General features: G+C 39.1%; 1 long non-coding RNA gene across 2 annotated transcripts; it reads left to right on the top strand.

The window, feature by feature from the left end:
* Positions 1-1,524: 1,524 nt before the first annotated feature.
* LOC131175511 (uncharacterized) lies at positions 1,525-7,019 on the top strand. Of its 2 annotated transcripts, XR_009145694.1 has the most exons (3): positions 1,525-5,321; positions 6,066-6,122; positions 6,700-7,019. It is a non-coding gene; the product is annotated as an uncharacterized LOC131175511 (long non-coding RNA). The 2 variants fall into 2 exon arrangements; XR_009145693.1 differs by having other exon boundaries at positions 6,066-7,019.
* Positions 7,020-15,580: the final 8,561 nt, after the last annotated feature.

Here is a 15,580-nt window from a genome sequence, read left to right as displayed (position 1 = left end):
TGGTGAGGGTTCTAGGAAGCGGAAGAAGGAAAGAGAGATCTCGGAAGGTAAAGGAGATGAAGCGTCGAGCGTCTTCAAACACCGGCCACGAACACGGGAGATACAAAGAGACCCGCCTCAACCTTGGTCCGCCGACCATTGAGGTCGAGATCTCCTCCTAGATCGGAAGAGCACCCCGCCTCTCTCGATTATTCCAAGCACGGAAAGGAGCCTTCTCAATCTTCTCGGGAGGACCTCTTCTCGTGGCGCCGAATCTTGACCGATCGCTTGAAGAATAACCTGATCGTTAGGGAGAACCCCGATTTTGCCAAAGTCACAGGATCTACCATCTTCTTTCAAGAGGATCGGACAGCTATCCTGAATGGTCTCGATGATATCTTGACTCGAACCATGAGCTTGAATGTGGAGTGCCGTGAACCGGACCATGATTCGGGAAAAGATTCGTGCAGGTAAGGAGGTTGGGAAGAAAAATCAGAATTGACTTCCTCCGATCCCAACTCTCATCCGCCGGGATTATATATCTCAAGTCGAGGGACGGGCGAAGTACCATGAAGACCACCGGCCGAAAGGTCTCGTGACCTGGCTGAAAGAGAACGGGCTCTCAGAGAAGTCCAGGCACTTCATGCCAACGAAGCCGCTCAGGTCGCCCAACTCATCGAAAAGCTTAAGGAGAAAGACGAGGAGCTTAAGGCAAAAGATGAAGAGATGGTGACAGGGATAGGCGGGGCCTATATGAATGCTCACAAGGACCTCTTGGCCGAACTCCAAAAGCGCTACCCTGAGGAGGACTTCTCCTGGATGGACGACCTGGCTCCCGGGGGCGATGGTGAAGAGAGTGAGGAGGAGGGCGAGGGAGAGAGAGAGAGTGAGCAGAATGTAAATCAGTGGGTGATCCCCACCGAATAACTTGTACAAATTATGAAATGAAATGGAATATCTCTTTTGTTCAATGAATCCATGTGATTGGAAAATCTTCGAATTTGCCTAAGTATTTAATTGTATGAGCCTAGCGAAACATGAACTAAATCCCATTATTAATCTAAGTATAAAAGATCGGAAAGCACAATAAGCATGAGATCGGTGGGGGAGAAATGCTGAACGGGACTTGGTTAAAATTGAAAATTTAACTTGAACACTTAAGATCGGAACCCTCGTTAAACCGTACCCAAACTTTAGCTCTTAATCTTAGAAAAGGAGGTCGGCAATAAAATCGTTAGGAAAAGATCTAGTGCGATTCATTTTATTTATCAACAGAGATCGAAATATACTTGAGTCAGGAAATTCGACAACGGGTTTGAGAGGTCGGTAAATGATTTGAGAGATCGGCGAGGCTTAATGAATATGAGGACTCAGTATTAATTCAATTTTTGTGAGGAGAGATCGGAAATGTGACCGCCTAAAGAGGGATCGGAAACGAGATTAGCTGTTCAAAGAAGAATTTTTATTGATTCTAGGGATCGGCCAAAATATGGTGTCGACAATAATAATAATAATAATAATAATAATAATAATAATAATAATAATAATAATAATAATAATAATAAAATAAATAAATAATAATAATGATAATAATAATAACAAATAAATAAAATTACTGCAGAATCAGTTCTCGAGGTAGTAAGGATATCATGTAAGCTAAAGGATAAGAATAGAGATCATACAATGAAGGTATGACTGTAATTTCCTGAGTTCCTTTCTAACTTCATATTGTTTAAAACAATAGTATAATCTAATTATAATAGTGTTAAGAGAAATAAATTAGCAAAGATAAATTATAGAAGGCCAATGGATAGAGAAAGTGCAGAATGAAGGTTTGGACAATTGATTGCAGATGCAATATATTCTAAATGCCAGTGGAAGTACTAGCTAGGGTGGTCAAAGGACCAAATCTGAATAGCACAGATATGTGATAACATGGTAGAGACTCTGAAAGATATTGTTAGCAAGTACAGCTGTCATGTTAGGAAGAAGAATGGAACCAGGGATAGAATAGTCAAGTTCTATTTTGGGTAAGACAAAGGAAATAAATGAAAGGACAATATAAAGAGTGCATAATAAAAGGAACAAAGTTAAGATATAGGGTAGGCTATGTGTTATTATTGATAAGGTGAATGATAAGGATGGAGAACCCAAAATGGGACCATATTAGTGAGAACAGTGATGGAGGTATGGAATACAATAATAATGAGTAAAAGCTAGAAAGTGTACGATGGTATTGCGGACTATTTAAGGAGGCGGAGAAAAAGAAGTTAGTAAGCAGTAAGTTGAATAAAAGTTAATCTAAGGGATCAAAAAGGTATGATGAGAGGAAAAGAATGATAGATAATGACACAAAGGCTTTAAGTTAGACTTTTGAGATAGTGACAAGGTAGTTAGAGGTTCATTATGAATGTCAGGCAAACATTTTTAGTGTGATCAACAGAATCACTTTGTAGTGAAGCAATAACGACATGACAACAGTAGGGGTAGAATGAAAAGTGACGAGTCTAGGTAGTTATAAATCACTAGAAAGTTCAAGGATCAAATTAATGATCATAGATAAGGGTGGGATTAGTGTTGGAAGAATTTATTAGTGAGAGAATTCTTTCAGGAATCAACAAAAGTTAAGGGCACAATATAAATGATGATAGATATGAATCATAGGTCGAGTATAAGTAAAGTTAATAAATTATAAAATATTATATCAGGAAGGACAATGGTACGGTAAAGGGTTCATGTAGATGATGCATTATGGGTAGAGCACAATTGTGCTGGGAGATGATGAAATTTGAAGAGAAAGACTAAGAAACATAGGTTAAATGTTATTATATGGACAATCGGGCGTAGTTGAATATAAGAGGATATTTTTCTTTCTTTTCAAGTTTAGCTTGTGCTTTTGGTTCTAGAATGTTACATAAGGAACAGAGACTGAGTTAAGGAAACCTAGTTATTTGAGAGTTTGGTAGGCACCAATTCATATACAATTTCGTGATATGAGAATGACTGTAAGTGCATACCTAGTGTTAAGTATGAAAGGACGATCAGAGTAATAACAGGAGTCAAATTGAGTTAGCTACTAAGGCTTGTGACTATTATAAATTATGAGCTGGAGAGAATACTAATTGTGAATGAGTTACACCGAATGAGATTGTTGCTAATAGGAAAAGATGAGGCTGAAGTTTGGAAAGCTATGGGCAGTATATGTGATTATATTAAGGAGAATGAACATGTGAAGTATCTTGTTTAGAAATAAGGCATGGCACACATTTTCCATAGCCGTGTTAGTTCAGATGGAACTTATAGTTTCTGGGGCTCATATCCATCAAGGATAAGCAATTTCCTACTAAGGCTGGTAGGGAATGATAATGTTCTGATAGTTAAGTTGGAAAAAGGGGATACAAAAAGAAATTTCTATGGTTAACTACAAGTGTTACATAAGGTGAAGAATGTGCTGGTAGGAGTAAATCGTAAGGTTAGAATTTCTGGAGTAATAGAACTAGTAATCAAGATAAGACTCAGAAATAAGATGAAAGTTAAAGTTGATGATGGGAGGAACATCCTTGAAGGAAAAAGGTGTAAGGGTGAAATAGGATTAAGATTGAGGAATAAGTACAGTAGGTTGAAAGGATATCAACAATAGCAGAAATAGGAAAAGGAAGTGGATGAGATCCAAAGGATAGGAAGAAAACACAGTATAGCTAGTTATAATGAGGAGGATAAGGAGGAATAGGTATACTAGGAACACACTAAGAGATGTTTAAAACAAGTTATTATGAGATGATAGATTAAAGGATTAGTAGAGCCCCGATCTGAGTGCCAATGTGTCAGAAGTAGGCCACGTACTAAGAAGCTTTAGGAAAAAGACTAGATATTCTCATTCCAGAGGAGGAGTGAGAATTGATAAAGTCGCATGGATTGAGTTGTCAGGGAATATAAACACTTTTGTTACCTAGAAGGAGAGACCCAGTTCACTTTTCAATATTGATAAATGATACACTTGGCCCTTGGAGGAGACTCCACCTGACTAGTTACATAAGATGGATAGAGGTTAGTCTAAGTACCTTAGTAATGACACAAAAGAGATTAAAAATTTTGAAGTATCATGGGAGTGAGAAGATTTATAGGTATTGAACACTGAGGTCATAAGAAGAGTGAAGATCTCGAACAAGATGCCTAGATTAGGTGCTACAGGAAAGCTACTCATAGGATGCCTTAAGATAAGGAACATAAGTCATGTTTTGGGGAAACAGAGATTATTGAAAAAAAGAGATGAGGACTGAAGTCACTAAGAGACACGTTAGGGCGTAATAAAAGTGAGGTAAGCGCCAAAGTTAATTAAAGTTATCAGAGATTAAGTCGAGAGTAATAGAGTTATAATGAATACTTGAGATGTTAGAAGAGTGATCAGTGAATAGCCAAGAGATAAGAGCATCTTTAGAAAGAGATGATGACAAATAGGATACTATAGTAGAATCAGAGAGCGGTAGAATATCATATATAATATACGAAGAGTTTGAAGAATAAATGTCTTACCAATCTCTGCATAGCTGAAGGAGTAATGATTGCACTTGTTCTAATAATCTTCTTTTCCTTATTTCTTTATTTATTCGAAAATTCGAGGACGAATTTTTTTTAAGGGGGGAAGAATGTAACAACCACAAAAAAAAAAAAAATTGAATTGACCTTGGCATGTGACAGTGGATTTCCACTGTCACACTGCCAACTTAAAAAAAAAAAAAATGGTTCAAAAACGGGAGGAGGAACTCCCCCCCCCCCCCTTTCTCTTTTCCCTCCTCTCCTTCCCTCTCTTCTTCCTCTTCCTTTCTCCGGCGACCGGCCGGCGACGTCCCAAGCAGTTCCCCACCCGGCCGGCGACCGTTCAGCGACGGCCAGACCACCAGAAACGGCGGCAAGAGAGGGAGAAGAGAGAGAAAACGCGCGCACAGTGGGCAGCGGCTTTCCGGCGCGATTCCGGCTTCGTCCGACGTCCGATCGAGGCGATTCTGGTGGCGTTGGAAAGCTTGTTCCGAGAGCTTTCTTTTGATACCAATTTTGAAGCAAATGGAGGTCGGATGAGTGAGATATGGAGGAGAGAAGTTTCGGGTTTTTCAAGCTTTTTCGTCAGATCTACGACGATCCGACCGTTGGATCGACGATCCGAGACCACCTATGGACTAAGGAAGAGGAGAGGAACATGGTGGTATGATCAGATCCGGCAAATGTCGCCGGCGACCGGCGACCGGCCACCGTGCGCGGTGGTTCCGGTGGGCTATGGAGATGATTCAACTTCCAGAGGCTTCCTCGTAAATTTTTGGAATTTTTGAGACACAGACAAACTTCGGGTAAGACAGTTTCTATTGTTTCTCTGTCTGTGGAGCATAAATACAGTGTTTCTTAAACAGGAAAAATTGGAGAAAAATTCTAAGAAAAATATATGATGAAAGTAAAATTATTTGGAGATATTCTATGGTGTTTGTTGAATTTTTGAGTGATTGTAGAATATTTTTGAAAAATATAGATGGATTTTAGTTAGATTTTTAGCATATGGGCATATAAGATTATTTGAAATTAAGATAATTAAATTTTATATAATTGGTTGAAGCTTGAGGATGGAGGTTTAAATATGTAAATATTTAATTAGGTTGAATTAAGAATATGTTAGATGTTGGAATCTTATGGAATCGAGTAAAATTCTTGAATAAAATATTCATGGGTGATTAAAAAATTACAATTCATTTTGCAATAGCCTTATAATATTATTAAGGACCGCGGGGCAAAATTTTAGAATTTTTTTGAGCTTGTTTAAGTGGATTTTTGAAAAATGTCAATTATAGGGACTAAAACGTAACTTTTGAGATTTTGAGTATTGTCTGATTTGGAGGGCCCAGGAGGGGCCATGTGATATTGATGAGATGTGGTTGTGGAAATTGAGAATTTAGAAGTGCTATTTGAGTCTTTTTACAGGTTGGCTAGGTTCCAGGTATAGGGGAAACTCTGTCGGATTTCCGGCATGAATTAGGCTGTCTATTGCCTCTTTAGAGTTTTATCTTAACTTAGTACTAATAAAGTTATAATTTAATTATTAGGTGATCGAAGGCAGCTATTTTTCTGCATCCAGCAGCCACAATAGTCATCGGTGTACTGTGAGTAAAATATTAATTTTAATTGTAATTTCGATATTATTATATGTTCAAGCATGTCCATGCATCACTTATATGCATATATTTATGTAGTTAAACTCTAGGCACGATTTATGTTGCATTCATAACTGTTAAAGTGCCATGGATGTTGTTGTGGTAATTTGGAGCAGTGTGCGTGCGTTGGCGTGCGTGTGATGTGGTGTGGACTATGGATAGGACAGGTAGTCACGGCTTGAGTTCTTCGCTGGGACCCGATCCTTCGGGGGGTAGTCATGGCTTGAGTTCTTCGCTGGGACCCCCGATTTGGTTTATAAAGCGAAAGTCCGGCTTGAGTTCTTCGCTGGTACCAGGTTGGATTTAAGAGAGCTGTATAGGGGATCAGCTCCCATATATTATGATTGATATTACAGGGTGCGTGAGTGCTCCAAATTACCTTTTTGATGTTATGATGTGAAAATGTTGTTGATGTTGCATTTCACTCTACAGGGTGCATTAGTTTTAGATAGTTATAGAGATTATGGTTAAAATTGATATTTTACTCTCTGAGTCGAACGCTCACTCCTGTTCAATATTTTTCCAGGCCACAGGAGGAGTTATTTTACAGAGCAACCTGTTTTCTTCCTCGCAGGTTTAACGTCGATTATTTAATTGTATTATTATTATCTAAATTTGTAATTTAGGACTCCGCATGTGCTAGTAGTAGCATTAAGCCTGTCAGGGACTGTATGAATTCAAGTTTTTGTATTAATAAATGAAAGGAACAATTTTATGAGTTTTAAATGGTTATAAATGAGGTAACAGGGTTGAGCTGGGCTCCCCTAATTTTTGTTTCAGATAATTTCTGGGTTAAGTTGGCCCGAATATAATTTTAACAGTGTAATTTAAATTATTTTATGTGCATATTGGGCTTAAATTGTGGGCCTGGTTATGGATTTGAGGAAAAGTTAGGCTTACTACGGGCCTCGGGGGCTTTAAGCTGGCCCAGGTCCTAGTGCCGGTCCGGCCCATAGGTTGGGTCGTGACATCATTATTCTTCACATGTTATGTGTCCGATCTTATTACAGTGTCCCATTAGGAGACCAATGTCTTCTTGGTAATGAAGTTCGTGGATTAGATGTTGAGGTAGATGATTGTATAATGAAGTGTGTTTGCACGTTGATTATGAATTCATGAATCAAATATAAACTAAATGAGATACGTATATTTATATTTTAAATTAATAACAAATCCAAAGTTAGTTTTTCATTTCGAGATATGTCGGTGCATGGCACTATTCTTATTGGCACTGCCTTTTGGGTTGATGTGGAGGATTATTGTTTCCTAGAGGAAATTGATTCAAGATACAGGCAACAACTTTTCTGTTAGTTTGTTACCTTCTAACCTAACCATAAAGTCCATATTTAGAGTCTATTTTTAAGAAATCAGTTGGACAAAGTTCGGTCATAGACTAGATTACCCAACGGGGAGTTTTAGCTCACCCGACCTGTGATCACAAAATATGTAAATTTGGATAGCTCTGCTCACCCTCACAATCCTCATCATAATAATTATATCAAATGGGAGCTCAGCGCCATCATCCAAGGTATATATTCATCCCATTCAATTACACATGCATAAATATACGTTTACAATTTTAAAACAAATAATCTTTTACAGTCTCATGCCAAATATAATATTCTTAGCACATACGGAGTCTAGATTTTTAATCAATACTATAAAATACGGATATTTGCTGCTAGTAAAATTACGAGAAAGGAAGCAGACGTGTGAGAAAGGAAGTAGATTAATTACAAAGAAAAAGAACCTCTTATAACCTAGAAAAAAATAGAGTGAACATGAGTGAGCGTTCGACTCTTAGAGTAAGATATTAATTTTATATACAATTTCTATAACTATCTAGGGCTAATGCATCCCTAAGAATGAAATGCAGCATATATCAACACATTCAACTAAGTTCAAATAATATTTGTATAAAGAATAATTTAGAGCATTCACACACGCGTGTGTCATATCAATCAAATATATATACAGAAACTGATCCTCTACACAACTCTCTTAATTCTAACCTCTGCCAGCGAGATTAACTTGAGCTAGACTTTCTCTTAATAATTCAAATACGAGGGTCAGCGAGATCTACTCAAAGCTGTACTCACCCTGACTTATCACAAAAAGGACTAGGTCCCAAACGAGACTAGCTCAAGCTAATCTGCCCGTCCTACCTATATCCAGTACTACACCTCATGCACCTTGACACACGCACACAACTCCAAATTACCCTCAGGTGGCACCCACATCAACTTCATCAAATAATGATAATGCAACACAAAGCGTGCCTATAATAGCTGTATACATATAATTATAAGTGAATGCATGAGCATGCCTTGTATGTATAATAATATTGAAATTATAAATAAAATTAATATCTACTTACAGTACATCGGAGACTATTGAGGCGGCTAAGTGGAGGAAGATGACTGTCCCTGCTCACATAAACAATTAAATTAATGAATTTATCGGCTCTAATACAAAATAAAAACTTAGAGAGTTAAAAGACATCATAATTTATGCTAAAAATTTGATAGAATTTTTCCTATACCTGGAACCTACTCAGCCTGTAAAGTGGTTTAAATTACACTTTTAAAGTCACAAATCCCATATCCATTCTCATCAACATCATATGACCTCTTCTGGGCCCTTCAAACCATGCAAAACTCACAAAATCAGAAAATTCAGTTGTAGCCCCTAAAACTATCATTCCCCAAAAATCATTCAAACGAGCTCTAAAAATTCTAAAATTTTACCCCGTGGTCCTTAACAATGTTATAAGATTATTGCAAAAAGAATTATAATTTTCTAGTCACCCACGAATATTTTATAGATTTTATTCTAAATTCAATATTAGGCAAAAATGAACAACTCAAAGTTCGGGTTTACCTACGCCAATTCTGATGCTAAGAATACGTCTAGGGCATCTGAAAATAGTGGCGAGGACTGTAACTTTGACCCGTTTTTGAAGAGGCTCTGGCAACTCATCTGTTCGGCCAAAAAATGCAAATCCGATCGCCGGTAAAATTTCTGTGAAATGAAGGTACCTACGCGAAGCCCACAACACTATAAATAATAATATAATTTTTATGAAATTAAATAGGCTCATTTAAAGCTCGAAAAAACACTGTGAAGTCCATGGGACCCACCAGATTTTTAGTGTCAAAAAATTTTAAAATTTATATCATCGCGAAGTTCTTGCAGAGTTGAGCACGACAATACTCTCGAAATTTCCGTGGGATTCCGGGTTTGGGAGAAATTTACCCTTAAAAATCGAAATGGGCTAAAACTTTTCAGGCTTAAATCGGACAAACCGCTTGATAAAATTCGTGTTCTTTGTGTATTTGAAAAGCTCTCGAAGTGTAAAAGGTGACTGGGATTGGACTCGATCCAATTGGTGCCGAATTGACTGAAAAGTTGATGGGTCATGTGAGTGCGTGAATGGACTTTTGGTGCATTTTTTGCCGTCTTGGGGTGGCAGTCGGAGATGGGGAAGGTGGCTGGATGGTCGTCGACGAGAGGAGGAGGGGTTTGGGTGACTAGCCGGCAAGGGGGAGGAGAGACGAGAGAGAAAATGAGAGAGGAAAAGGAGGTGTCTGTCATGCGAAAAGGAGAGGAGATGAAGAAGGAAAATATCGGTCCGATTCGACTAGTCAGACTCGATTCGATTCGATTTGATTCGGCCAGTTCTATTCAGGGTACCAAAATTGAATTTTTATTATGTCCTGAGACCCAAAACGAGACCAAAAAATTTCAAAAAAATTATAGAAAAATGAAAAAAAAATTTGTAAAGTCCGAATATACTTTTAGATTTACCATGTGGTCTTTAAATTAATTTTTTAAAAATAGATAAAATTTATTGTCTTAAAAAAATCAAATCCGATTTTAAATATTTAGAAAATTTCAAGTAAATTTTCATAATATTTAATATAATAAAATATTATAATTTTTATATAAAATAATTATTTAAAATTTGAGGTGTTACACATACCAACCTCATTAGTTATCTTATTTGTTTTTTAAATAAGTTTTAAATATTTTTATAGAGAAATTATAAATGGAGACTCAAATATAAATATTTTAGGTGAGGGCATATTATTTAGCCTGAAGACTCAAATCTAGATTTTTTAGGTGAGTATATGTATTTTGTTGCTAGATCAAATCAGGTTAGACAGCGAAATGTGTTTAAATTAACATTTAATTGAGTAACACACACACACACACACACACACACACACACACACACACACACACACACACACACATATATGTATAAAACAAATGGAAGGTGGCAATGCATAAGATCCAGAGGGTGGGTCGTGTCTGTCTATCTAGTACTCATTCATTCTTCGTTACATGTTACATGTCCGATCTTATCACAGTGTCCCATTAGGAGACCAATGCCTTATTGGTAATGAAGTTCGTGGATTAGATGTTGAGGCGGATGATTGTATAATGAAGTGTGTTTGCACGTTGATTATGAATTCATGAATTAATTATAACTAAATGAGATACGTATATTTATATTTTAAATTCATAACAAATCCGAACTTAGTTTTTCATTTAGAGATATGTCAGAGCATGGCACTATTCTTATTGGCGCTGCCTTCTAGATTGATATGGAGGATTATTGTTTCCCAGAGGAAATACAGGCAGCAACTTTTCTGTTGGTCTGTTTACTGCTGCTTCAACGTCCTTATGGGATTGGTTGTTTAATGTTTCATGATTTTACTGGAGTGACTTTTCCTAGGCTCATTCCAATTTGAGTCTTCCTTCTTAACTTTGTTTTAAAAACAAAATGCTGCTCATGAATCGATTAATTTGTGTACTTAGTACTCTATATGGATTATACTATTGAACTTCTTTCATATCCCCTAAATCTCACAATATTGCTTTTAAAAATAATCTAAAAAGATTAAATAAGATGAGATTTTAAGAATTTTGAAGGGACCATATGTAAGAAATTGAGCATCTAAGAATCCAATCATAGTTAGAGTTGAACCCAATTGATTGATTTAACATAAATTTAAAATCAATTAAAAATTGATTTAAATCTTAATTTCATCTATTGAGAAAGTTTAATTTAATTAATTTTTAATTTTTTATTTAAATTAATTTAAAAACTTTAATTTAAATTTAATTTAGCTTAAAAATAAATAAAATAAATGTCACGACCCAACCTATGGGCCGGACCGGCACTAGGACCTGGGCCCATAGGTTGGGTCGTGACAAATGTGGTATCAGAGCTTAGGCTCCAGATTCTTAGGGAATGTTCATCTAAAATGTTGGGAAGAGTCTACTAGGAGTCACATGCGGAAAATAGGGTTCACATTCGTCTTGCATTGTCATCTTTGCTTCTAGTTTCTGCTCCATATATTATGTATAAATATGAGTCTATAGAGCTGTGTAATGAGCAGTTTTGAATTTTTGTGGGCTAATGCTGCTGAATTTCAAGAAAATGCGTAGAAGGTGAGAGCCGCCATCGCACTGTAACAGATGTGCCTGACGAGGTGTCGGCACAGGATGAGGCGCCTGCCCCGAGGAGGCGGGGTAGGAGGCCTAGAGCTGCTCAAGTAGAGGAGCAGCCACCCCCAGTACAGGATCAGTCCTTTATGGCACAGGGTCCCATGGACCCCATGGCAGCTACTCTAGCTGGGTTGCAGAGGACCATCGACATGATGGCGCAGTATATGGTCCACCCTCCACAGCAGCAGCAGTCCACCGCACCAAGAGGGGAACCTTACAAACAGATCATAAATTTCAAGAAGTTGGTGCCTGGTACTTATGATGTGTCAGACGATGCATATCGGTTTTTAGATTCCTGCAGACAGGCAGGAACAGAACTACAGATGACTGTGAGGAGAGTTTCCAAAAGCTTAAGGAGTGTCTAACCACTGCCCCTGTGTTGACACTACCTAAGAGTGGTGAAGGATACACCGTGTATTGTGACGCCTCCAGAGTTGGCTTAGGGTGTGTTTTGATGCAGAATGGAAATGTAGTGGCTTATGCTTCAAGACAGCTGAAGAGGCATGAGCAGAACTACCCCACCCATGATTTGGAAATGGCGGCTGTAATCTTTGCACTAAAAATCTGGAGACACTACCTGTATGGTGAAGTGTGCGAGATATACACCGATCACAAGAGTTTGAAGTACATCTTCCAACAGAGGGACTTAAACTTGAGACAGAGGAGATGGATGGAGCTTCTGAAAGACTATGATTGCACCATCCAGTACCACCCTGGGAAAGCCAATGTAGTGGCAGATGCTTTGAGCAGAAAATCTTCTGGTAGTTTGGCGCACATTTCACAGAGAGAAGAGACCGTTGATTCAGAGGTACATGAGTTGATGGATCAAGGTTTAATCCTAGATCTTTCAGATGAGGGGTATTGCTGGCTCATTTTTGGTGAGGCCGACTTGAGAGACAGAGTTAGAGTTTCCCAAAGACAGAGACCAACAACTGATGAGAATCATAGAAAGAGTACAGCAAGGTGAAGGTGGTGAGTTTGGATTTGCCAATGATGGCGCCCTAGTGCAAGGTTCTAGGATATGTGTGCCCGATGTGGACAATCTCAAAGATGAAATCATGCGAGAGGCACACTATACACTGTACAGTGTCCACCCAGGCTCCACCAAAATGTACCATGATGTGAAAGATAGCTACTGGTGGAATGGCATGAAGAGAGACATAGCAGACTTTGTGTCCAAGTGCTTGACTTGTCAGAAGGTGAAGTTTGAACACCAGAGACCGTCAGGGAAGCTGCAAGAGCTCCCTATCCCAGAATGGAAGTGGGAAATGATCACTATGGATTTTGTGACTGGGTTGCCTCGTACCACGCGAGGATATGATTCGATATGGGTAATTGTAGACCGCTTGACTAAATCAGTTCACTTCTTACCTGTGAATACTACATATTCTGTGGCACAGTACACCCGGCTCTACATTCGAGAAATAGTCAGATTGCATGGAGTTCCAGCTTCCATAATATCTGACAGAGGGCCCCAGTTCACTTCTCGATTTTGGAGAAAGTTGCAGGAGGCACTTGGCACACAGTTGAACTTCAGTACGGCTTTCCACCCTCAGACAGACGGACAGTCCGAAAGAACAATCCAAACACTAGAAGACATGCTTCGCATGAGTGTTTTGGATTTTGGAGGTCAATGGGATGATCAGCTAGCTTTGGTGGAGTTTGCCTACAACAATAGTTACCATTCCAGCATAGGGATGGCACCCTATGAGGCACTATATGGAAGAAAGTGTAGGTCTCCTCTGTGTTGGACGGAAATGGGGGAAGCGAAGGTGCATGATGTAGACCTAGTGCAGTACACATCAGAGATGGTTCCCTTAATCAGGGAACGATTGAAAACAGCTTTCAGTAGGCAGAAGAGTTATGCAGACCCCAGACGGAGGGATGTGGAATTTGCAGTAGGCGACTATGTATTCCTGAAGGTTTCTCCAATGAAGGGAGTCATGAGATTTGGAAAGAAGGGCAAGTTGTTACCTCGGTATATCGGACCTTTTGAGGTTACGGATAGAGTTGGAGCAGTTGCCTATCGGTTGGAGCTACCACCCAACCTTTCTCACGTTCATCCCGTGTTTCACATCTCCATGCTCAGGAAATACATTCCAGATCCTTCTCATGTACTACAGCCGGATGTGATAGAGCTAAAAGAGAACTTGATATTTGAGGAGCAGCCTGTAGCCATAGTGGACTACCAAGTGAGACAGCTGAGATCCAAACAGATCCCTATGGTTAAGGTTTTGTGGAGGAGTCAGTCAGTGGAAGAGTGCACCTGGGAGTCAGAACGGGACATGCGTAGCAAGTACCCTTATTTGTTCAATGTATAATCATGTGCTTTATTCTGCCTTGTGTAAAAATTCGAGGACGAATTTTCTGTAAGGGGGGAAGAATGTAACACCCCAAAATTTTAAATTTTATGAGCATTTTTGGTATTTTAATTTTATTTAAATTTTAGGAATTTTTTTGAGATTTTTCGGATTTTAAAAATCAGGTTCGATTTTCCGAAAATATAAACTTTGATGATTTTTAAAAATTAATTTAAAGACCACGTGGCAAAACTAAAAATATATTTGGAGTCTACGTATTTTTCTGAGTTTTCTGAAATTTTTTCTGAATTTTTGAACCTCGTTTTCGGTCCCGAGGAAGAGTAAAAATTCAAAATTTTGTATCTTGAATCAGACCAGCCGAATCGGACCGGTCGAATCGGACCAGCCTTTTCTTTTTTCTTCTTTCCTTCCCCGCGCGCGTCGACCTCTCTTCCTTCTCTCTCTCTTTTCTCTCCTCCGCTCGCCGGCCAGGCTAGCCACCTCCCACTCCCCACCGACCGGCGCCTCCCACCTCTCCACTACCACGCCCCAAACTACGAAAAATGCGCGAACTCTCTCCCTCGCGCGCGCGGTGTTTCGACTTCTCCGGCCAAAATCCGGCCGATCCGGCCACCAATTGGACCGGGTCTTATATCTAAAATTATCTACTCGGCGAGAGCTTTCCATAGACACCAAGAACGCCGAAATCCATCGAGCGGTTTGTCCAATTTTTGCTCGGGAAGTTTTTAGCCCATTTCGACTTTTGGGCTAGATTTCTCGAAAACCATGAATCCCACGAGAAAACCGAGGGTACCAGCACGCTCCACTCGTCGAGAGCTTCGCGGCGACATAAATTTCAAATTTTTCCGACACCATTTTTCGGTGGGTCCCACGGAACTTCGCAGTGTTTTTCCGAGCATTTAATGAGCTTAGAAAATTCTGAAAAATTTATGTACTAACCCCCGTGTTATGGGCTTCGTGTAGGTATCCTCGATTCGAGGAAATTCGACAGTTGACCGGGTCTGCGAAATTCCGGCCAGACAGACCCGTTACCGGAAAAGTCTCCGAATTGGACCGAGATTTTGGCTAGCCCCCCATTGTCAGACGTCCCGAGCGCGTTCCCGAAGTCGGAATTGGCAAAGGTAAACCCGAACCTTGCTTTTTCGTAATTTTCTAGTGCTTAAATAGGATTAAAAATCCATAAAATATTCGTGGTAGCTTAGAAAATTATGATTCTTTTTGCAATAGCTTAGTAATATTGCTAAGGACCGCGGGGCAAAGTTTTAGAATTTTTAGAGCTTATTTGGGCAGTTTTTGCAAAAATGGTCAATTATAGGGACTAAATTGAAATTTTACATGTTGTGATGGATGATTGATTTGGTGGGCCCAGGAGGGGCTGTGTGATGTGATTGAGTTGTGGACATATGGATTGTGAATATAGAAGTGTGTTTTGAGCCCTTTTGCAGGTTGGGTAGGTCCTAGGTATAGGGGAAACTCTGCCGGATTTTCGGCACGACTTAGGACGTATTGGTCTTTTTCTTTGTTTATATTGAGTCAATTGTATTAAATAATTGTAATATAATTGTCAGG

Source organism: Hevea brasiliensis, chromosome 17 (genome assembly GCF_030052815.1).
Source record: "Hevea brasiliensis isolate MT/VB/25A 57/8 chromosome 17, ASM3005281v1, whole genome shotgun sequence".
NCBI lineage: Eukaryota > Viridiplantae > Streptophyta > Magnoliopsida > Malpighiales > Euphorbiaceae > Hevea > Hevea brasiliensis.
Note: the sequence above shows the minus strand (reverse complement) of the source record. Positions and strands in the feature narration are given on the sequence as shown.